This window comes from Hemitrygon akajei, chromosome 5 (assembly GCF_048418815.1).
Source record: "Hemitrygon akajei chromosome 5, sHemAka1.3, whole genome shotgun sequence".
In the NCBI taxonomy this organism is placed as follows: Eukaryota; Metazoa; Chordata; class Chondrichthyes; order Myliobatiformes; family Dasyatidae; genus Hemitrygon; species Hemitrygon akajei.
The window spans coordinates 32050356-32074364 of NC_133128.1; the positions used below are offsets into that span (position 1 = coordinate 32050356).

The window sequence follows — 24009 nt, forward strand, 5'->3', positions numbered from 1 at the left end:
CGGGCACGGTTCGAAAAAAAGCATTTGCAATATGTAATTAAAAGTTAAAAAAATCCTCACGTGTAATATCTTTCTGTGTAAATATCTCATATTACAACGTGGGACACCTGCGGCCGAAAATCCGGTGCGGCCTAAAATCCGGTGCGGCCTAAAATCCGATGCGGCCTTTACAATTAAAAAAATGATTTTATTTCTAAAATTAGAGCCAGCGGCTTTTAATCAGGTGCGCTCTGTAGTCCGGAATCTACGGTAAATTGGAATCCCTGAGTCTATCTACGTTACCTTAGAAAGCACCAGGACACCACATTACAAAGAACATGTAGCGCAAGAAAAAACAAAATAAGCTAAACGATTAACAACTCTTGTTACGCAATTAACCAATTCAGGTGCTCTTAAAAACATCGGAGCCCAGTGCTTTCAGACTCCATGCATAAGCCAGAAGAGCTCATTGCACAGCAAGTCTGGTAGCATCGATGGAGAGGAATGAAGAGTCGACGTTTCAGACTGAGACCCTTCATCAGGACTGTCTTGATGAAGGTTCTCAGCCGAAAACATTGATTCTTTATTCCTCTCTATAAATGCTGCCTTACCTGCTGAGCTCCTCCAGCGTTTTGTGTGCATTGCTCCTCATCAAAATCCTTCAACTTTCCACCTGCCAGCAGCGCACGAGTACCTTGACCACAAAGACTGCAACAGTAAAGAAGGTGGCTTCCACTCACCTTCTGGAGGGAAATCACAGTGGGCAGTAACTAGTTGTTTTTAATGCCCACGTCTTATCAAAGAATTGAGCAATTGGGTCTTTGAACTCTACAATAACTTGTCAGAATAATGAATTTATTATATTTTAAAGTTTCTCACTAGCATCCAGGTGGATTACATAAAATAATGTTTTAAATGTAGCTTTCCAGTTCAATTTATCAAACAAATGATGCATTTGTAAAAGAATTTGCTTTGAACATTTATTGAACATTCACAGTTTATGTGAGGAATTCTAAACACTGATGATATTCATAATACGTTTATCATGTAAGGTCTCCTGAGAATTCACCCTTGGGAAAAGAATGAGTGACAGATTTATTGATGAATTATTGAACAAAAATAGTGTATGGCCTTGCTCCCCCAGTACTTGTGGCTGCTGAGATTGTAACATGGCAGAAGGATAAGGAGTGTAGTTGAATAATGATTTTTAGATGTGACTAAGATATAGAAAAAGAGCATTAAACCATAAGACATAGGAGCAGAATTAGGCCATTTGGTCCATCAAATCTGCTCTGCCATTTCATTATGGCTGATTCGATTTTCCTCTCAGCTCCAATCTTCTGCCTTCTCTCCGTATTTCTTCATGCTTTGACCAGACAAGAAACTCTCAACCCATACCTTAAATATACATAAAGACTTGGCCTTAGCAGCTGCCTGTTCTAAAAGGATGGTCCTGTAGCGGTGTGCTACACGCAGCGCTGCAATAACGACACGGAGTCGGTGAGCTGCAGTTACAAAAAAGGTTTGTTCAAACTTCGCGACCTCGCTTTAAAGCCTTCCTGATCCCGCCCTTCCCGGGCGGGAATGCTGTAGGGGGCACGTATTCACAGTCCCATCCCGCGCGCGGGCTTTTCCCCTTGCTGGTGAAGCAGGCTTGACGCCCTCTTTGGGACCGGCCTCAATGCCGGCGCGCGCCACTTTGTGAGCCGGTTTGAGTGCACTGGGAAGTGGGTCGCCACATAACCACCCCCCAGAACTGGTGATACACCCCCCAATGTTCTCAGTTTGGGTTGGACTCTGTTTGGGAGGTCTGCCTCTGCGCCGCGGTGCCTGAATCTCGACCGGCTGCGCCAAGTCCACATGGGCCGGTTTGAGTCGGTCCACTGTGAAAACCTCCTCTTTCCCCCCAATGTCCAGCACGAATGTGGACCTGTTGTTTCTGATCACCATAAACGGCGCCTCGTAGGGCCGCTGTAGCGGTGCCCGATGTCCCCCCGTCGTACAAAAACGAACTTACAGTTTTGCAGGTCTTTGGGTACGCAGGTTGGGTTCTGCCCATGCTGTGAAGTGGGTATGGGGGCCAGGTCACCGAGCCTCTCGCGTAGTCTGCCCAGGACTGCTGCGGGTTCTTCCTCTTGCCCCCTTGGGGCTGGTATGAACTCTCCTGAGACGACCAGGGGTGCGCTGTACACCAACTCGGCTGACGAGGCGTGCAGATCCTCTTTGGGCGCCGTGCGGATGCCGAGCAGGACCCAGGGGAGCTCGTCCACCCAGTGAGGCCCTTTGAGGCGGGCCATGAGAGCCAACTTCAGGTGACGGTGGAAACGCTCCACTAGTCCGTTCGACTGTGGGTGGTAGGCAGTTGTGTGGTGCAGCTGTGTCCCCAAAAGGCTGGCCATAGCTGACCACAGGCTGGAGGTGAACTGGGCGCCTCTGTCGGAGGTAATGTGGGCTGGTACACCAAAGCGAGATACCCAGGTGGCAATCAGTGCCCGGGCGCAAGATTCGGAAGTGGTGTCAGTGAGCAGGACCTCCTCTGGCCATCTTGTGAACCAGTCCACGATAGTCAGGAGGTGCCGCGCTCCTCGCGACACTGGCAGGGGGCCCACGATATCCACGTGAATGTGGTCGAAACACCGGCGGGTGGGGTGGAACTGCTCCGGCAGAGCTTTGGTGTGCCGCTGCACCTTGGCTGTTTGGCAGTGCATGCACGTTCTGGCCCATTCACTGACCTGCTTGCGGAGTTCGTGCCAAACAAACCTGTTGGCTACCATCCGGATGGTTGACCTGATGGAGGGGTGCGCTAAGTTGTGAATGGAGTCGAAAACGCATCGCCGCCAGGCTGCCGGGACGACGGGGCGGGGTTGGCCGGTGGTGATGTCACAGAGTAGGGTCCTCTCACCTGGGCCTACGGGGAGGTCCTGGGGCTGCAAACCGGAGACTGCAGTCCTGTAACTAGGGATCTCCTCGTCTGCCTGCTGCGCCTCCGCCAGCGCTTCATAGTCTACCCCCTGGGACAGGGCTTGGATGTTAGGGCGGGAGAGGGCGTCCGCCATGACATTGTCCTTTCCCGAGACATGCCGGACATCCGTCGTGTACTTGGAGATGTAGGACAGATGTCGCTGCTGGCGGGACGACCGGGGTCGGATGCTTTCGTGAATGCAAAGGTAAGCGGTTTGTGGTCCGTGAACGCGGCGAAGGGCCTACCTTCTAAGAAGAACCTGAAATGCCGGATTGCCAGGTATAGCGCCAACAGTTCCTGGTCGAAAGCACTGTATTTGAGCTCGGGTGGTCGTAGGTGTTTGCTGAAAAACGCCAGGGGTTGCCAGCGACCCTCGATGAGTTGTTCCAGCACTCTACCGACTGCCGTGTTAGATGTGTCTACTGTGAGGGCAGTAGGGACGTATGTTCTGGGGTGCACTAGCATTGCGGCGTTTGCCAAGGCTTCTTTGGTTTTAATGAAAGCGGCGGCGGACTCCTCGTCCCAGGTAATGTCCTTGCCCTTACCCGACATCAGGGGGTGCATGATTCGGGCAGCTGAAGGGAGGAAGCGGTGGTAGAAATTCACCATACCCACGAATTCCTGAAGGCCTTTGATTGTGTTGGGTCGGGGGAAATGGCGGACCGCGTCTACCTTGGCGGGCAGAGGGGTTGCCCCATCTTTAGTAATCCTGTGGCCCAGGAAGTCGATGGTGTCGAGCCCGAACTGGCATTTGGCCGGGTTGATTGTCAGGCTGTATTCACTCAGTCGGGCGTAGAGTTGACAGAGGTGGGACTGATGCTCCTGACGACTGCTGCTGGCTATGAGGATGTCGTCCAAATAGATGAAAGTGAAGTCCAGGTTGCATCCCACTGTGTCCATTAACCACTGAAACGTCTGTGCGGCATTCTTCAGGCCGAACGGCATGCGGAGGAACTTGAAAAGGCCGAAAGGGGTGATGAGTGCTGTTTTGGGAACGTTGTCCGGATGCATCGGGATTTGATGGTATCCCCGGATGTGGTCTACCTTGGAGAAGATCTGTGCGCCGTGCAGGTTTGCTGCAAAGTCCTGAATGTGCGGCACAGGGTAGCGGTCCGGTGTTGTAGCCTCGTTCAGCCTGCGGTAGTCGCGCATGGTCTCCCACCCCCTGTTGCTTTGGGAACCATGTGCAGGGGGGAGGCCCATGGGCTGTCGGACCGCCGTATGATCCCCAATTCCTCCATCCTCTTGAACTCCTCCTTCGCCAGTCGGAGCTTGTCCGGGGGAAGCCTTTGAGCACCGGCGTGGAGGGGTGGTCCCTGTGTCGGGATGTGATGCTGTACGCCGTGTCTGGGCATGGCTGCCGTGAACTGCGGTGCCAGAACCGATGGGAAATCCGCCAGGACTCTGGTGAAGTCGTTGTCGGACAGCGTGATGGAGTCTAGGTGTGGGGCCGGCAACTGGGCTTCACCCAGGGAGAATGTTTGAAAGGTCTCGGCGTGGACCAGTCCCTTCCTGGGCAGGTCGACCAGTAGGCTGTGAGCTTGCAGAAAATCCGCTCCCATGAGTGGTTGGGCTACGGCGGCCAGTGTGAAGTCCCACGTGAACCGGCTGGAGACGAACTGTAGCCGCACCGTACGGGTGCCGTAGGTCCTTACTGTGCTGCCGTTCGCGGACCTCGGTGGGACCCGGTTCTCTATTGCGGGTGTCGTAACTCGTCGGAGGTAAGACGCTGATCTCGGCTCAGGTGTCGACCAAAAAGCGGCGTCCCGACCACTTGTCCCAGACATACAGGAGGCTATCCAGATGGCCAGCCGCCATAGCCATCCATGGCGGCTGGCCCTGGCGTTTCCCAGGAACTTGCAGGGCAGGCTACAGTGGCGGGCTTCTGCGCCCCACCGCTGGTGGTAGAAGCACCATTGTTCGTTGGTCTCCTCACTCCTGCCTCTGGGGCTAGTGGGCTCTGCGGCCGGGCCTGGTCTGGTCTGCTGCTGGGAGCGTGGCCTGGTGATCTGTGCGACGGACGCCCCACTCTCCTTCTTGGCTTTCCACAGCGTGTCTGCCCGGGCTGCCACCTTCCGGGGGTCACTGAAATCCACATCGGACAGCAGCAGGCGTATGTCCTCGGGCAGCTGCTCCAGGAATGCCTGCTCAAACATGAGGCAGGGCTTGTGATCTCCAGCCAGGGACAGCATCTCATTCATCAAAGCCGACGGTGGCCTGTCCCCCAAACCATCCAGGTGCAGTAAGCGGGCAGCTCGCTCGCACCGTGAGAGTCCGAAAGTCCTTATAAGCAAGGCTTTGAATTCTGTGTGTTTGCCATCCGCTGGGGGCGATTGTATGAATTCCTCAACCTGGGCGGCTGTCTCCTGGTCGAGGGAGCTCACCACGTAGTAGTAACGTGTGGCATCCGAGGTTATCTGCCGAATGTGGAATTGGGCTTCTGCTTGCTGGAACCATAGGTGAGGTCACAGCGTCCAGAAGCTTGGCAGTTTTAACAAAACTGCATGAACAGATGCGGCGTCGTTCATCTCCGGTCCAAATTTCGTTTGGGCCGTCGGGGTCACCAATTGTAGCGGTGTGCTAGACGCAGCGCTGCAATAATGACACGAGTCGGTGAGCTGCAGTTACAAAAAAGGTTTGTTCAAACTTCGCAGCCTTGCTTTAAAGCCTTCCTGATCCCGCCCTCCCCGGGCGGGAATGCTATACGGGACGTGTATTCACAGTTCCGTCCCGCGCGCGGGCTTTTCCCCTTGCTGGTGAAGCAGGCTTGGCACCCTCTTTGGGACCGGCCTCATTGCCGGCGCGCGCCGCTTTGTGAGCCGGTTCGAGTGTGCTGGGAATTGGGTCGCCACAGTCCTCCATTCTGAGGTTGTGTCCTTTGGTCTTAGACCCTCCCACCATAAGAAACATCCTCTCCACATCCACTCTATCAAGGCCTTTCACCATTCCATAGATTTCATAGAGGTCACCCTTCATTCTTCTAGTGAATACAGGCCCAGAGCCATCAAATACTCTTTGTATGACAAGCCATTCAGTCCTGGAATCATTTTTGTGAGCTTCCTTTGAACCTTTTTCAGTTTCCACATGTCCTTTCTAAGATAAAGGGCTCAAACTTGCTCACAATACTCCAAGAGAGGCTTCACCAGGGCTTTATAAAGTCTCAACATTATATCCTTGCTTTTATATTCTAGTCCTTTTGAAAGGAATCCTAACATTGCATTTGCCTTTCTCACCACAAACTCAACCAACAAATTAACCTGGACAATGACTCCTAAGTGTCTTTGTGCTTCAGGTTTTTTGTATTTTCTCTCCATTTAGAAAATAGTCAACCTTTTCATTTCTCCTACCTAACACAGTATTCCATCTACCATTTCTTTGCCCATTCTTCTGATATGTCTAAGTCCTTCTGTAACTGCTCTACTTACTCAAAATTACCTGCCTCCCCACCTATCTTCATATCACCTGCAAGCTTTGCAACAAAGCCATCAATTCCATCATCAGACTCATTGACATATAATGGAAAATAATTGGCCCCAACACAAGTCCCTGTGGAACACCACTAGTCACCAGCAGCCAGCCAGAAAAGGCTCCCTTTATTCCACTCTGCCTCCTGTCAATCAGCCATTGCTTTATCCATGCTACAATCTTTCCTGTAATACCATGGGCTCGTAATTTGTTAAGCTGCCTCGTGTGGCACCTTGTCAAAGGCCTTTTGAAAATTCAAGTACAAAACATCATCCGATTCCTCTTTGTCTATCCTGCTTGTTATTTCTTCAAACATTTCCAACAAATTCATTGGATTTTCCCTGAGGTTCCCCTTCAGACCTTTTAGTTTCCAAAGAACCTTCTCCCTAGTAATGGTAAATTCACACACTTCATGTCCCCTGACACCTGGAACTTCCCCTAGTGTCTGCTAGTGTCTCTCACAGTGAAGGCTGATGCATAATACTTATTCAGTTAATGTGCCATTTTGCCGTCCCCCATTACTACCTCCCCAGCATGGTTTTCCAGCGGTCCGATATCCACTCTCGCCTCTCTTTTACACTTCATGTATCTGAAGAAACTTTTGGTATCCTCTCTAATAATATTGGCAGGCTTACTTTTGTATTCCATCTTTTCTTTCTTAATGACTTTTTAGTTGCCTTCTGTTGGTTTTTAAAAGCTCCCCAATCCTCTAACTTCCCACTAATTTTTGCTCTATTATATGCCCTCTCTTTGGTTTTTATGTTGGCTTTGACTTCTCTTGTTAGTAAAAGGTGCCTTTGTATATAAAAAAATCATGTCAGAATCAGCTTGGGGAGAAATAGGATGCCAAAGTTCAGAAGACTAAAGTAAATGAGTGTTACAAGAGATCTGCAGTTGATGGAATTCCAAAGCAACACACACAAAATGCTGGAGGAACTCAGCAGGGTAGGCAGTATCTGTGAAAAGGAATAAACAGTCGACTTTTCAGGCTAATATCTTGAGTCCTGATGATGTTATTCCAGCATTTTTGTTTGTGTCCTTCTGAGGGTAATATAGGGAAGCATTGCCAATCTTTCAAGTAATGAAGTTGATCAGTGTCATACTTTTAAAGAAGATATGATAACGGTGATTAGGAGCACCAAAATCTTGTAAAGAATAGAGATTACACGAAGAAATCTGCAGATGCTGGAAATTCAAACAACAACACACACAAAATGCTGGTGGAACACAGCAGGCCAGGCAGCATCTATAGGGAGAAGCACTGTTGACGTTTCGGGCCGAGACCCTTCGTCAGGACTTTATAGAAATATATATAAAGAAGAATAGAGATTTTAAGGTTTTGGAGCAGTAAAAAGAGGTTGTGGGACTTTGGGAGCGAACCAATCAACAAGAGATCTCCCACCAGTGTTGGGTAGAAAAATGACAAGTTTGTACATTGGAAAAAACTGGATTTAAACTTTTAAGAATGGAAGCAAGGCTGCTTTTGGTTGTTTATACAATATCGTGAAAAGATTTAAATATTAAATTTAGACAGCTAAATGCAGAAATTCTATGAAATGTTAATGGCAGGCTGCAACTAGAAGCAGCAGCAGTTGGAGCATTAGGTGTATACACAGTGATGGTGGAGGAATTTAAAATGGTGCTTTTTCTAGTTATTTACACTGTATAGACAAAGAAATGCTTGTGCATTTTGTTGCAGCGAATGTCCTATATACCTCAAACAAGTGCTGTCACAATGCTTTAACACTCACTTCATTGCTTGTTGAACTTTTTCTTTTGTTTTCCTCAGACTTCATCCCCAAGTTACAGAGGATCAATAGTGTTCATAAAATAACAAAGACGGTCACAAATTCTCAGGTATGAGTATCAGCATTTAATATGTTAGAGGTTAATCGTTGATGAATGATTATATTTATTTGTTTTGTGTGCCTGTTTAAAATGTTATCTCCTGTATACAAGTGTAAAGGAGGACGAAATATTTGTTACTGCAGATCTGATGCAGCAAAAAAACTGAAAAGTAAAGAATACAATAATAATAACAAAAATCACAATAAATAAATATATAAGATAGCTTATATACATCTCCATAAAGTGATGCTAGGTACCAGATTTCCTTCTCTATTTCCTTTATTAATAATGTAAATGAATCAGAAATGTGATTTTTCTTCACATCTGCCCCCCCAACCCCTCTACCAAAAATGAAATTTTATTTTTTCAGTCTATTAATTTCAATAGTTAATGTTGCTCTCCTAGTATACAATTACAGAAAGTACAGGGCAAGGGTTTAGTTTTTTTTAACAGCGATCAATTTTCTCCGAATTACATAGAAGCTCTTTGCAGCAGGCATGTTTTAAACGAAAAACCTTTTAACAATTTAACAGAAAAATGCATTGCTTTTTCATAAATTAGATCCAGGGATTGTCAAAATAGTATGTGTCTGAACAGAGCCTTTCATAACAGTTCTGTCGTCTCACAGACTTGAAGAGTTTTTGTCTGGTGAGCATCTGCAACCAGAAGGTACAAGCATTTCTGAAGCATGACTCATTGACTGCAGTCTGTTGGAGGCCTCACTTACTGGGAGTGACCTTCATTTGGAAGGGGATGGCGAAGAAGAGTACTTGGAACTAAAATATATGTATTTCTTTGTGAGAAATATTGAAGATATTTTGAACGGTTCTCACAGCAACACAAAACATGTAGCTCTGGTTCAAAAAAGAAACTGCTGATATATATCAAACACACACTTATGGTTGCCTGTAACTTATTTCGAAAGGGGAACTCTCAGTTTTAAGTAGTCTAGGAGGAGGAAAAGAAACTTGGGATCTGCCGGTTTTACTAATTCGAGCTATTTGAGAACTCTTGGGGGGAAAAAATGTAATGCTTAAAATCCATGGCGGAACTCATGTAAATGCTGGGATGCATTTGACGTTGACCCCAACAAGATTCACAAAATCTAAGGAACGTCACGCATTCATGATATGCAGACCATCCTCCCATAGTACTGACACGTTTGGAGGACACACTCCATTTTCTTTCAAATACAGCAGGATTAAGTGTTCGGGTTTCTGCCCTGATTGCCTATTCAAAAAGCTCTCATCTTTATATTTAAAAAAAGCTTCTGCTCTAAACTGGATTTTACTCTCCTTGTATATGTATGTTCTTCTTGTGTACTTTATGAAGATTGATAAAAACACAAAGTGGCCAGATTTAAATCATTAAGCTGTGTGTTACAGATGGTTAATGATGATGTAATCAGATCTCTTGATTCAACTAACTGGAGAATTATATTAAAGGAAACATGTCGGACAGCTCATCTGGCAAGAAAATTAGAATTTATGTTTAAGGTGGCAAACCTTTTAACAGAACTTAGAAAGAAAGCAAACATGTTCAACTTAAGTTGCAGGTAAGGTAGGAAAGTGATGGATGAACAAAGGAAATGTCTCTGATAGGGGGTATCTCAGAGTTATTGTCAAGAGATGTAAAAAAAAGATGTAAAATACACGGTATCAATGAAGAGAGAAAATCTGAATTGATATTGTAAGTGTATGATTTATAAAGGAAATTGAAAGTCCTTTGAGAAAGCATGTCACCTGAAGTTGTTGAATTTGATATTAAATCAAAAGGGCTTCAACATGCCCTGATAGAAGAACAGGTGCTTTTCCTGAAGCTTATATTGGCCTCACTATCAGACAGGCGACATATAGATAGATTTGAATGGGATTGTGAGGGAGTTAAAATGGCAGGAAACAGGGAGCTCCTGGTCTGTTGAGTGGTTTCCTCATATGTTCAAATGAACTCTCGCCTTCTCTATTTACCTTGCTATGACCTTGCACTTCATTGTAAAATATGCACTGTACTTCCTCAGGAACTATAATATTTTATTCTGCTCTCTGTTTTGTTTTACCTTGACTTACAAAATGCATTATTGTATTGAATTGATCTGTACGAACAGAATGCAAGATAAATTTTTCACTACACCTTTGTACGCAAGAAAAATAAACCAATTTGCATTATTTCTACTTGTGAATTTGGAATTTTTCCTGTTTTATGATCCTATCACTGGGCTTGAAGAGAGTCTCCTCTTTTTATGTTGAGTTTCTTTCCCATTAAGTCAATGACTTTTCATAGACATTTCCTGCTTTTCTCTGTCAATGTTCTGATTCCTTCTCAATCAATGAGTTATGACTGGCATCACAAAAAATCCTAGCCTCATATCAAGCCAGTCTTCAGAAATAGAAACAAGAGGAAGTCTGCAGATGCTGGAAATGAAAGCAGCACACACAAAATGCTGGATGAACTCAGCAGGCCAAGCTGCATCTATGGAAAAGAGTAAACAGTCAATATCCTGATGAAGGGTCTCAGCCCGAAACGTCAACTGTTTAATCTTCCGGATAGATGCTCCCTTGCCTGCAGAGTTCCTACAGTATTTTGTGTGTGTTTCTTCACAAATAGATACCATTTCAAGCAGATAGAACTGTAAATTTGTGTCTCAGATGGCCGATGCAGGCCTCAAAGATGATGAAATCCTTGGTGGACATACAGGCTACCTCATGGGACTCTAGCAAAGCTTACAACATTCTGGCCTTACTGTTTATCTAATAAATTAGAACTTTTTGTGATGTTTCCATAGAAATTCGTGGCACAGTGTGTTATTTATTTATTTTATTCATTCTGGAAATGTTTTTGCTTGTATAAATTCTGTATCCTTTAGTACATTCTTTATGATTTGCTGTATTAAATCAACAGCATAGCAGCAAGAACTGACTCATTGCAGGTCGTTTGAAGGCAGTGCAGCATTGATCCATTCCTATTTCCTTGGTGACCATTTAAAAGTAAACAAATGCTTTGTTAGGGTGTTTAACTGAATGGTTTCAAATTTCATTTTCAGTGGATATTTACTTGCATTTTTGATGAATTCATTGCATGGTTGATATTCTCAATAAATAATTTTAGAAGGCTCTTAGTATTATTAAGTTTTATATTATCATTTACTTTTTTATGTCTTGCTGGATATATAAACTTCTATTGGCAACTAATTTCCTTTGCTTGAAAAATAACTGATCATCAAAAATACCTCTCCAACATAAATTTTTGTAGGGTCACCAATTCATGCACACAGAAAATCTAACTTATCCATCCAAACCACAATTATCCATCTGTACTAATCCCATCCACTAGCATTTGGTCCACGGTCTTCTATGCCTTGATAATTCATGAACTGTCCAGATAGTACTTAAATTTTATAAGAATCTCTGCCTCCCAGCTCCACAGGCAGTGCATTCCAAAGTCCATTCCTCTTTTAAACCTCTTAATCTTTAAACCTATACACTGTGCTCTGGGGGAAAGTTTACTGCTATATACCCTATCAATCACTGTCATATTGTACACCTTATCAGGTCCCCCCAGCCTTAACTGCGTCAAGGAAAACAAAACCAGCTAATTCAGTCTTTCTTCATAACTGAAATGATCCATTGCAGACAACATCCTGTGCATCCTCTCCACTGCATTTTAGTACCTTTTATATAGTTTAACTAGGCTGTAGTTGATTTAAAATGATTGCCTGTTTGATATAGCAGAGGACAGCAATGAGTTTTGCTGCAAATATTCCAATTGTTATCCTTGAATTTACAAACCTAGCTGGAAAATGATTTTTTCATAAAATGGTCTTGAATAGTCCAGATTATTTTTGAATTGGTTGGAATTGGTTTAGTATTATCAAGTGTACCGAGGTACAGTGAAAAGCTTGCCTTGCATACTGTTCGTACAGATCAGTTCATTACACAGTCCATTGCCATGTAAGGTAAATCATAACAGAGTGCAGAATAAAATGTAACTGCTCCAGAGAAAGTGTAGTGCAGGTAAACAATAAGGTGCAAACTCATAACGAGGTAGGTTTTAGGGTCAAGAGTCCATCATATACAGGGGAATCGTTCAGTAGTGTTGTAACAGCGGGATAGAATCTGTCTTTGAGCCTGGTGGTACCTGCTTTCAGGCTTTTTATCTTCTGCCTGCTGGGAGACAGGAGAAGAGAGTATGCCCAGTGTGGGTGGGGTCGTTGAATATGCTGGCTGTTTCACTGAGACCATAGAAAAATAGACAGAATCCATGAATGGAAGACTGGTTTCCATGATGTGCTGAGCTGTGTCCACAACTCTGCAGTTTCTTTTAGTTTCAGTAGAGTAGTTGTCATACTAAGCCTTGATGTATCTAGATAGACTGCTCTCTATGATGCATCAGTTAAAAATTGGTAAGGATTAATTCTTTAGCCTCCTGAGGAAGTTGAGGCATTGGCAAACTTTCTTGGTCATGGTGTCTAAGTGGTTTGACAAGGATAGACTACGGTAATGCTTAGTCCACAAGCTTCTTGCCATGTGGTTGACACGGAGAAGGAAAATTTGCCACTAAAGGTGAATTATATAGTTAAACAGAAAAGTAGTGAATGAAATTTATTCTAGACAAATTTGAAGAACTGGATTTGGGAAAAAGCAATAGGTAAGGGAATTTATGTACACTATACAGCAGTATATTTGAGAAGTGTGGTGAAGCTGAAGGGTCATGAGACAGTATCTCAGATTCTTAAATGTTTTACTTGTAGCCTGAAATGTTAGCAATGCTCAACTATCATGTAAAGAGCCTTCCAGATCTTACAGGTTGCATACGCTGACACTTAATTACCTCATCCGTTCAGGGGCAATTAGGAAGATGTAATAAATGCTGGTAATTGATATCCACATCCTGTGAATAATTGAAAAAAATATCAAAGTGTATTTGGGATGCTTTCATTTAAAGCTGAGAGGCTTAGGAATTTCTTCTTGCAGTGCGTGGTGAATCTCTGGAATTCATTATCCTGGAAGGATGTGGGGACTAGATTATTGAAGGTATTTAAAGAGGAAGTTGTTAAATTTTAGAAAGAGCAGTGCAATTGAAGGCTAGAAATTATCACAGAAACTATATTGAGGTCTGGGTCAGCTGAGCCATAACCATACCGAACAGGAGGGCAGGCTTGAGAGGCCAAGTGGCCTACTGTAATTTTCTTGTTCTCTTTTGTGCCTTATTACCAGAGGTCCTCTCTCAATAGGCAACATTCTGTTTATTTTGAACACATGTAAGTTATTTATAATTTATGTTAATTTAAGCTTATGTTAACTTATGGCCTCATATTGTAATGCATTATGCTGCCACAGCAAAAGCTAATTTCCATAGCCTCCTGTACAGTATACTTACTGTGATTCTTTTGCTTCTGTTATTTAAATTGTATTATTTTCCTACATTGTATCTTTTATTTTTGACTTTTCATTCGCCTTGCCCATTTCTACCTTTCTCACCCACCTCATCCTCCCTGTCACCCCCTTCTGTAGAACCTCAGGTCACTTTCTGTGGTCTTGATCAGACACAAAGCATCTATCATTATGATGGCTGGAGTATAATGCAATAGTGCCAAGAAACTGTTTGCCATGGAACAGAAGTAATAACAAATGTGCATTTTAATAAAATGGACTGTTGTGTGAAAACAATAGTTAATTTTAAGGGAGTGCAAAGTTGTAATGGGAACATTAGAACACTAGAATACTACAGCACAGTACAGGCCTTTCAGCCCTCGATGTTGTGCTGACCCATATATTCCTTAAAAAAATACTAAACCCACACTATCCCGTAACCCTCTATTTTTCTTTCATTCATGTGCCTGTCCAAGGGGCTCTTAAATACCCCTAATGTTTTAGTCTCAACCACCATCCCTGGCAAGTCATTTCAGGCACCCACAGCCTCTGTATAAAAAAAACTTCCCCTGATGTCTCCCCTAAACTTCCCTCCCTTAACTTTGTACAAGTGCCCTCTAGTGTTTGCTATTCGTGCCCTGGGAAACAGGTACTGGCTATCAGAAGGAGAATTTGATATTCATGCCATCAGTTTGAAGGCTACACATACTGAATATAAGGTGTTGCTTCTCCACAAGAGGAGACCATGTCGGAACGGGAATGGAAATCAGAATTAAAATGTGAAGCCACCAGGAAGTTCTACTTTTGGCAGAAGGATCAGAGGTGCTCGATGAAGCGGTCCCCAATTTATGATGGGTCTCATGTTTAGTAGTATGATCCCTTTGGAGATGGCAGAAGTTACAGAGGATGATGTGTGGATGCAGAGGCTCATAGGGTGGTAGGTGAGGACAAGAGGAACTCTATCACTTTGACAAGAAAATAGGGTGAGCACAGATGTTCAGGAAATGGAGGAGATGCTGGTGAGGTCGGCATCAATGGTGGAGTTACTGTTACAGCTCAATAACCTTTTATCAGAACTGGAAAAGAAAGAAAATGAGTATGTTTTAAGTTGTAAAGGGGGTGAAAGGTGGAGAACAATGGGAAAATCATTGATTTCATGGAGAGCACTGCAATCTATTGGGTTAAGAGTCTTGAATTGCCAGTCACTTTAGTCCTCCATTCCACTCCTTTTCTGCCTTTCCTTTTTCACACTGTCTCAGAGAAGCTGATAGTACGTGAAGGAACGGCACCTCAGTTTTCTTCTAGATACATTGTAGCCCTCACAATTTCAGATACCAGTCAGTTTTGATATGGCATCCACCTCTTACAGAGTCATAGAGCATTACAGTACAGAAATAGGTCCTTCACCCCATCTAGTCCATGCCAACCTATTATGCTATCTAGTCCCATTGACCTACAGCTGGATCGTAACCCTCCAAATCCCTCCCATCCATATACGTATCCAAACTTCTTGAATGTTGAAATCAAACTCACATCCACCACTACCACTGGCAGCTTATTCCACACCATCTCCACCCTCTGAATGAAGAAGAATCCCCCCCCCCCATGTTCCCTTTAAGTAATTGACCTTTCACCCTAAATCTATAACCTCGAGTTCTAGTCTCACCCAACCTGAGGGGGAAAAGTATGCTTGCATTCCCCCTTTCAATATCCCTCATAATGTTGTATATCACTATGAGATCTGCCCTTAATCTCCTATGCTCCAAAGATTAAAGTCTTAAGCTTTTCAACCTTTGCTGATAACACAGGTCCTCAAGTTGAGGCAACACCCTTGAAATTTTTCTGTACACTCTTTCAAGCTTATTGACATCTTTCCTGTAGGTAGATGACCAGAACTGCACACAATACACCAAACTTAGCCTCATCAATGTCTGATATAACTTTAACACAACATCCAAACTTCTGTACTCAGTCCCCAGATTTCTGAAAGCCAATGAGCCTAAAGCTTTCTCTACATGCCTATCAGCCTGAAGTGCTATTTTCGAGGGATTGACGATTTGTATTCCCAGGTGTATTTGTTCTGCAGCACACCTAAGAGCCCTACCATTCACTGTGTAAGTTTTATCCTGGTTTGTTCTATCAAAGTGCAACATCTCACACTTTCAAGTTCAAAGTAAATTTATTATCAAAGTACATATTTGTCACCATATGCAACCTTGAGATTCAATTTCTTGCAGGCCTACTCAATAAATCCGTAATAGAATAATAACCATAATAGAATCAATGAAAGACTGCATCAACTTGGGCATTCAACCATTGTGCAAAAAACTACAAAATACTATATAATAATAATGATAATAATAATAAATGAATAGGCAATAACTATTGAGAACATGAGATGAAGAGTCCTTGATAGTGATTCTGTAGGTTGTGGGAACAGTGCAGTGATGGAGCTAGTGAAGTTGAGTGAAGTTATCCCCACTGGTTCAAGAGCCTACTGGTTGAGGGGTAATAACTGTTCCTGAACCTGGTGGTATGAGTCCTGAGGTTCCTGTACCAGCTTTCTGATGGCAGTAGTGAGAAGAGAATATGTCCTGGGTGGTGGAGATCCTTGATGTTGGATGCTTCTGTCCTGAAACAACACTCTGTGTAGATGTGCTCAATGGTGGGGAGAGCTTTACCCATGATGGACTGGGCTGTATCCAATCTTTTTTGTAGGATTTTCTACTCAAGGGCATTGGTATTTCCATACCTGGCTGTGATGCATCCAATCAATATACTCTCCACCAAACATCTATAGATGATTGTCAAAATTTTAGATGTCATGATGAATCTTTACAGACTCCTAAGGAAGTTGAACCACTACTGTGTTTTATTCGTAATTGCACTTAAATGCTGGGCCCAGGACAGGTCCTCTGAAATGATAATCCCAAGGAATTTAAAGTTGCTGACCCTCTCCACCTCTAATCCTCCAAAGGGGATTGTTTCACGGATCTCTGGTTTTCCCCTTCCTAAAGTTAACAATAAGCTCCGTGGTCTTGCTGACATTGAGTAAGAGGTTGTTGTTGTGGCACCACTCAGCCAGAGTTTCAATCTTCCTCTTGTGTACTGATCCATCACCATCATTGATTCGACCTACGACAGTGCTGTCATCAGCAAACTTAAATATGACATTTGAGCTGTGCTTAGCCACACAGTGTAAAGCAAGTAGAGCAGGAGGCTAGGCACACAGCCTTGTGGTGCACCTGTGCTGAAGGAGATTGTTGAAGAGATGTTGTTGCCAATCTGAACTGACTGGGGTCTGCAAATGAGGAAATTGACAATCTAATTGCACAAAGAAATATTGAGGCCAAGGTCTTGCAGCTTATTGATTAGTTTTGAGAGGGTGACGGTATTGAATGCTGAGCTGTAGTTGATAAAGAGCATCCTGAAGTATGCATCTTTGCTGTCCAGATGTTCCAGTGTTAAGTGAAGAGCCAATGAGATGGCATCTGTGGACCTATAGGCAAATTGGAGCAGATCCAAGTCACTTTTCGGGCAGGAGTTGATGTGTTTCATCACCAACCTCTATAACACTTAATCACTGTGGATGTAAGTGCGCCTAGATGATAGTCACTGAGGCAGCTTACCATGTTCTTCTGAGGCACTGGTATCATTTTTCCCTCTCTATTATTAACATTCACAGCAGTACCGTAAATGGCTGGTCATTTAAAACTCAGGTGTGTGGAAATATTTGCCCTGAATATTTGTAGTGAATATCTGGAATTTTCCTGGGCAGTGATGGCCAGTTAGCCATAAATACTTGATAGAATGAATAACTGAGTTTTATGGGGGAACTGGCAAGGAAGAGGGGTTGAGACCAGCCATGATCATGTTGAATGACAGGTTGGGCTTGAGAGGGGAGTGATTTGCTCCTGATTGTTTTTTTTTCATCTGTTCAGGCTTCCTCAAGAGAGATCAACAACAGCATTTGTGATGCCTGTCTTCCTCCTAACACTACCCTTCTCTTTGGTTTGCTCTACTCTTCTCTCTGCAACTTGAAACATAGTGGTTGCCTTTTTCCAGTTTTGATGAAAGGTCAAAAACCTAAAGTGTTACCTCTGTTTCCCCCTTCTCCGATGCTGAGCATCTCCAGCATTTCTATAAAATACAGTAACTCAAGCTCGACAAGTCACTTTGGCATTAACAATAGAAGGCCTAAGTATGGCGAAGAAATTGTAGAATCATTTCTTACCTATTTCATGTTTCTACATACGTTATGTTTTTGAGGGGTATGTTTAAAGTGATGTGATGCAGGTCAGTGCATTTCTGTGGTGAAACGCTTAAAGTAATCAAACATAGCTATTTCCTGTGATGGACATAATTGAATATCATGCTATTATTTCTGTTGTGAAATGTTGTGGTATATAGTTTGCACTATTTTAGGGATTGCTATTTAAAGTTACATTTTCACCAAGTAGACTTCCACTTCCAAGTTGTAATCTGTGGTGCATTTGTTGGAGCATTCTGTAACTATCATGTAAACTTATTACAATAATGTGCTATTAGAATGGACAGAAATGAGAAACTTACAGAATTAGAATGGAATTTAGTTTTGACTTTTTAGCTCAAAACTACTCAAATACAGTGGAGTACAAGCCAAGATATTACGCAGTTTAGAAATTTGTTGGTCTCTGAGCAAAGAAGAAAAAATATCATCTGCCATGAGCTTTAATTTGCTTATAAATCTTTTTAATACCCTTTATTTTGCGCTGTGACACATTTTATTGCTGAGACAATAGATGATTTGCAGACTTTTCTGTGGCTGTTGAAGTTATAGTTTTTGCATGTATTGATGAATGAAAATGTGTGTGCTGCCTTTTTAGATCACCCAATTACCCAAATTATGATTGTATAAACTGTAATGTGCTCAATTAAATCTGAAGCTAAGAAATGGATGAATAACAGCAAGCGCTTTCAGTTGCTGTGTTTATTCCAAGATTCAAATACTAACTGAAACAGTATTTTAGTCTCTTTATTTCTGATTTAATTTATAAAAAGCTCAAATTTGGTATTTGTGGTCAATATTTCAGTTATGGAATAGATTTTTAATATACAGTAATTTAACAGGGGCTTGATCTGAAAGTTAACAGAAAATAAATAGGTCAATCTCAACACCAGTATCATGATCTTTATCATCATGTAATATAGAACCATAGAACATTACAGCACAGAAACAGGCCTTTTGGCCATTCTTGGCTGTGCCGAATCATTTTTCTGCCTAGTCCCACTGACCTGCACTTGGACCATATCCTTGCATACACCTCTCATCCATGTACCTGTCCAAGTTTTTCTTAAATGTTAAAAGTGAGCCCGCATTTACCACTTCATCTGGCAGCTCATTCCACACTCCCACCACTCTCTGTGTGAAGAAGCCCCCCTAATGTTCCCTTTAAACTTTTCCCCCTTCACCCTTAACCCATGACCTCTGTTTTTTTTTCACCCCTAACCTTAGTGGAAAAAGCCTGCTTGCATTCACTCTATCTATACCCATCATAATTTTATATACTTCTATCAAATCTCCCCTCATTCTTCTACGCTCCAGGGAATAAAGTCCTTACCTATTCAACCTTTCTCTGTAACTCAGTTTCTCAAGTCCCGGCAACATCCTTGTAAATCTTCTCTGCACTCTTTCAACCTTATTAATATCCTTCCTGTAATTTGGTGACCAAAACTGCACACAATACTCCAAATTCAGCCTCACCAATGCCTTATACAACCTCACTATAACATTCCAACTCTTATACTCAATACTTCGATTTATAAAGGCCAATGTACCAAAAGCTCTCTTTACTATCCTATCTATAGTTGATCAAATTTTGTCTGTAGAATATTCCAGTAATAGAGCAAGTGGAGAGTAACATTTTTCTCACTCTGTGTTACTTTTTACTTCAATCCTTTAAGACCTCTACACTCCTTCAATTTAGATGCCTCTACAAAACCCTGTTTTAATTCATTTATCATCGGTTCAAAGTTCAAAAAGTACCTATGTACCCCCATATGCAACCCTGAGATTCATTTTCATGTGGGCATTCACAGTAAATACAAGAAACACAACAAAATTAACGGAAGACCACCACAAAAGGACAGACAACAACCAATGTGCAAATACAAAATGAGAAAATAAGTAATTGAACAATATATTTGATGAAAATAAGCTGTAAAGTCCTTGAAAGTGAGTCCATAGGTTGTGGGAACATTTCAGAGATGGGACAAGTGAAGTTGTCCCCTCTGGTTCAAGGGACTGATGGTTGTGCCCATGCTTCAGCGAACTGGATCCTAAGCTTTGGAATTTCTTTGCTAAACATCTACTTCTGTATTTCTCATCTTGTGAGAAGCTTTTTAATTTCTACCAATTCGGCAATATGTCTCCTCTGGTGCTAATTTTCTTTTGGCATAGTCATATGAAATAATAAAGGACTGAGACAAGATCATACCAGTATTCTTGGCAATAAAAGTGAAGGTGTGCTCTTACTGTGCACAGATGTGAGAAAATCTCAGTTGGAGGTACTGAATACAAATAAGCAGGACCTCGAGTAGAGATCAGTGACCAGCGGTAGTAATCAATGGCTTTAATATGCAGGTATATTCACGTTTATTTACATGATATCTAGATGTTTCAAACTGGGAGGACTCCAAATGAGCATTTGCTTTTGTTAGATATATATGCTTTTAAGCAGCTTCTGCCTACAAATTATTCGGCATGGAAAAAGAATGTGCTTTGTTTGCCGTTACCAAATATGATATGTTTCCACTTAGCTATTTCCATCTGCATCCAGCCACAATACTGAAGGCTCAGTAGTCCAAATCATACCAGATTTTAAAAAAAAACACCAATTTCTAGGCCAGAGTGCATGAGGATGAAGTTATACCACAGAAATTCCAATGACAAGATTTCTGGTTTGACTGAAAAAGATTAGTTTTCTTTTGAAGTTTTTTTTAAAAATTAGGTTGAAAATCAAACCCCTGCTTAAATAATCAACATCACAATATTCACAGTTACAAAGTTTGCTATTTTAAACTAATCTTCTAGATATCATAATTGGCTTTACTTGTCCACAATCTTGCATGCATTTCTTAATAAATACTGGACCTATAATTTTAAGTTAGAAATAGATTTACTAGAAGTGCAAGTGGGGAGCATGTTTTGACATAAAATTTAGTAAAAATCTGAATCATTTCCCCAGAAAGCTGGATTCACTTGCATTCTATATCCAAGGATATAGGCAAAATATGATTAAATGAAGTGACAGGTTCAAGGTGTTTCTTATTTTCTTAAATACAAATGCACTATGGACTTGAAAGAACAAACAGCCCTCTGCTTTTCCTATATCCCAGTGTTTCAAGTATGGAAAATGTGAGAAAATACATCAGTAAATACAAGTCTGGAAGTGATTTTGAGGTTTTGTTGTCACTTTTCCAATGTTGAGAGGTGCAATTACCATTAATGTAAAATCTATAACAGCATCCTGCATTGAAAATTGCATCCTTTCATTTCATAAACCTAGCATGGCATCCCACTGTGCCATAGTATGAGAGGAAAAACTGACTTACTAATCCACTAGTTTTGTTTCCCAGACAAATAGTTTGTGTTTTTTTTTGTTTTCTTTGCCCGTAAAAGGACATGACATCAGTTAACCTTTCTTGCCTATTTAGGATATGAACATGGCGAGTATCCTCGGTTTCCATGAACAAATGAAACAAAGTACAAATGTATTTTAAAGCAACTTGATAGAGTTCATTGTATTTTGGCACAATATTAAGCCAAGATGCGGTTGTTGCTTGTTTCAAGTATAATTACAAATCTGAGAAAATTGCACTCACCTTTTTTTTATTGACAATACTAAATAATTCAGTGTTTTGTTTTCTCTTCAGAAGAAATTAGCCTGCTTCCTGAGCGGTAAAAGATGCTGTGTGTGCTGCACAAGGTGTTTTCATGCCCACATAGAGTTAGTTAATCCAGGGGTGATCCAGAAATTATCTCATTGCCATTCAGCATTTCATGAAGTAATGGGATGTGATGATGAATTTGGAGATAAAAGCTATGCATGATTATTCATAGCTTTTCACCATAAGGAAGTAGACATTAAAAGGCAGACCGAAAAAAGCTTGCTTCTCAAAGTAATTGAAGAAATGTAAATAGAATTGTAGGGATAGATATTTTAAAATAAGGTTCATTAAAATTCTAGCAGACTCACCCAATGGGGCTCTTTAAAATGGTGCTTTTAACATATTTCAAACACCTCACGGGCAAAATGGTGGACTTGAATGTTTGATTATCATGACTGAGTAATGAAGGAAACAATTTGTTATTGAGAAGGGAGCTTTGAAAGTTGGAAGGATCTGCATATGTTTGCACATTGATCGTGCCTTACAGTCAATGTTGGCGCCAACTTAAAATGGATGTGTGCTGGTGCACTTCTTGCATCCCACCTGCCCTGTTCATAGCTGAGGAGTTTCCAGTGGAACTGTCTAGCTCCCATTGAAGCTGAGATGTAATTCAGATGCTGAGTTGACGTAGCAGTAATGAATGCCAGGTCTATTCACTGTTGCACGCATGCTTCCATTGATGTGATTGAAATGAAACATGGAGGTGAATATAACCAATTTTACCTTCAGCAAAACACCCGAAGTCTAAAGTAAGTAATAACAAGGAAGCACACAGTCTGATAATTAACAGTTGTGATCAAGATGATACCGTTAAAAGCAGTTGTTCATTTCACAGCAGAAGTACACTAAATAAACATTCTAAGTTGCCTGCAATGCTCTTTCTTCAAATAGGCGTTGTCACAATTGAAACATTGTTTTGGCGATAATCCTCCATGCATGGAGTATGCTACATTCCAAATTGTTAGTATAGACTCATAAATATTTAAAAATAATTTGGTGTGTTTCTTTCCTTCATAGTATTCCATCTTTCATATGCTTCAGGTATTTAATAGCTTTGCTTAAAAGTCATACAGTGTAGAGTTTTTGCATTGGCTCATATTTATACTTGGAAAGAACGAACAACTTACAAAGTTCCTTAAATATTCAGGGGTCACTCTAATATTTATCAGCGATTGAAGCATCTTTGAGGAATGTTTCTATTGTTGTTATATAGGCTGCTTTACACTTGGTAGATTTGACCAGCTTCAGCTACTTTTAAAGACAGTTATTTATAGCCAGAATAACTAGAAACTTCATTGGTAATCGTTGTTTTATTCTCAAACAGACTTTGATTCAGAGTCATACAGCATAGAAATGGACCCTTTGGTTCACTGATTGTCAATCATCCATCTACACCATGCCTATACCATTTTATTCTACTCATACTGAGGAAGTCTTGCTGAAATTATGAAACCACTGGTGGGACAGCATCTGAAATTTGTGTCTGGGTCTGATCTCCCTAACTAAGAAATATATTTGTGAAAGAGCGAACAAGTGAAAGAAAGGTTGCCCAGATGGAATCCTAGGATTGGTTGCAGGAGAAAATTATCCTTTGAGGAGAGATTAAGCAGACTGGCCCTAAAGTCTGGAGTTAAAAAGAAAGAGAGGCAGTCTCACTGAAATATAAATTCTTTTGAGGCTTGACTCAAAGATGCGTATCTCTCCTAGCAAGAGTGTTCTCAACAGACAGTGACATTCTGAAGATAAAGGATCAACTATTCAGGACAGGGTTGAAAGAAAATTTCTTTAGAATTTTTAGAATTCTCTCTCCAAGATGGTTGTGGAAGCTGAGATGCTGTATACGGTTAAGACTGAGATTGATAGGCATTTGGATATGAAGCTAATCAAGGAATATGGGGTTGTACAGGAATGCTGTGCTTAGGTAAACTATTAATCATGATCTCATTGAACAGCACAAAGGGCTGAGCGGCATATTCCTATTTTTTTCTAGCAACACACACAAAATGCCGGTGGAACGCAGCAGGCCAGGCAGCATCTATAGGAAAAAGTACAGTCAATGTTTCGGCCTGAAACGTCGACAGTGCTTCATCCTATAGATGCTGCCTGGCCTGCTGCATTCCACCAGCATTCTGTGTGTGTTGCTTGAATTTCCAGCATCTGCAGATTTCCTCGTGTTTCCTATTATTTCTACCTTGGTTCTCCATCTAACTTCATTAAATACACATGCTTTCAATTTCAATTTGGCCATTCAATTTCCTCTTAAACAAATCCTGTTATTTGCTTCCACTATTCTGCCACTTAGTTTTTTATAACAAGGAAATCATGGCTATTCACTGTTTCAAGTGTGGCTGAACTGAGTTTAAATGCAATCAGGATCTTACAGGAAGAGGGAGTGTTCATTTTCTTCCCTTTTTTTTGTTTTGGTGGCTCCACTCAAACGTCAAACTTGTATGAACT

General features: G+C 41.9%; 2 protein-coding genes across 8 annotated transcripts in view; one reads left to right on the forward strand and one right to left on the reverse strand.

The window, feature by feature from the left end:
• cmss1 (cms1 ribosomal small subunit homolog) overlaps positions 1-24009 on the forward strand; it is a 290453-nt gene that overhangs the window by 94285 nt on the left and 172159 nt on the right. For 5 of the 7 annotated variants that reach the window (XM_073045151.1, XM_073045147.1, XM_073045150.1 and 2 more), the window contains one exon: positions 8196-8263. The exons of the other annotated variants lie outside the window; for them this stretch is intronic. The gene's annotated coding sequence lies outside the window, so the exon portion shown is untranslated. The remainder of the gene's footprint in view (positions 1-8195; positions 8264-24009) is intronic. 7 annotated transcript variants of the gene reach the window in all.
• filip1l (filamin A interacting protein 1-like) overlaps positions 1-24009 on the reverse strand; it is a 216541-nt gene that overhangs the window by 82786 nt on the left and 109746 nt on the right. The window lies entirely within an intron of this gene.